Below are 915 nucleotides of genomic sequence, written 5' to 3'. Positions count from 1 at the left end.
AGCCCAGAAAAATAAAGTCTGACACTGTTTCCACTGTTTCTCCATCTATTTGCCATGAAGTGATGGGACCAGATGCCATGATCTTCGTTTTCTGAATGTTGAGCTTAAAGCCAACTTTTTCACTCTCCACTTTCACTTTCACCAAGAGGCTTTTGAGTTCCTCTTCACTTTCTGCCATAAGGGTGGTGTCATCTGCATATCTGAGGTTATTGATATTTCTCCTGGCAATCTTGATTCCAGCTTGTGTTTCTTCCAGTCCAGCGTTTCTCATGATGTACTCTGCATACAAGTTAAATAAGCAGGGTGACAATTTGCAGCCTTGACGTACTCCTTTTCCTATTTGGAACCAGTCTGTTGTTCCATGTCCAGTTCTAACTGTTGCTTCCTGACCTGCATACAAATTTCTCAAGAGGCAGATCAGGTGGTCTGGTATTCCCATCTCTTTAAGAATTTTCCACAGTTTATTGTGATCCACATAGTCAATAAAGCAGAAATAGATGTTTTTCTGGAACTCTTTTGCTTTTTCCATGATCCAGTGGATGTTGGCAATTTGATCTCTGGTTCCTCTGCCTTTTCTAAATCCAGCTTGAACATCTGGAAGTTCACGGTTCACGTATTGCTGAAGCCTGGCTTGAGAATCTTGAGCATTACTTTACTAGCTTGTGAGATGAGTGCAATTGTGCGGTAATTTGAGCATTCTTTAGCATTGCCTTTCTTTGGGATTGGAATGAAAACTGACCTTTTCCAGTCCTGTGGCCACTGCTGAGTTTTCCAAATTTGCTGGCATATTGAGTGCAGCACTTTCACAGCATCATCTTTCAGGATTTGGAATAGCTCAACTGGAATTCCATCACCTCCACTAGCTTTGTTTGTAGTGATGCTTTCTAAGGCCCACTGGACTTCACATTCCAGGAT

Source organism: Bison bison, unplaced genomic scaffold, assembly GCF_000754665.1.
Source record: "Bison bison bison isolate TAMUID 2011002044 unplaced genomic scaffold, Bison_UMD1.0 scf7180017864295, whole genome shotgun sequence".
NCBI classification, from domain to species: domain Eukaryota; kingdom Metazoa; phylum Chordata; class Mammalia; order Artiodactyla; family Bovidae; genus Bison; species Bison bison.
This window is presented reverse-complemented; position numbering follows the sequence as displayed.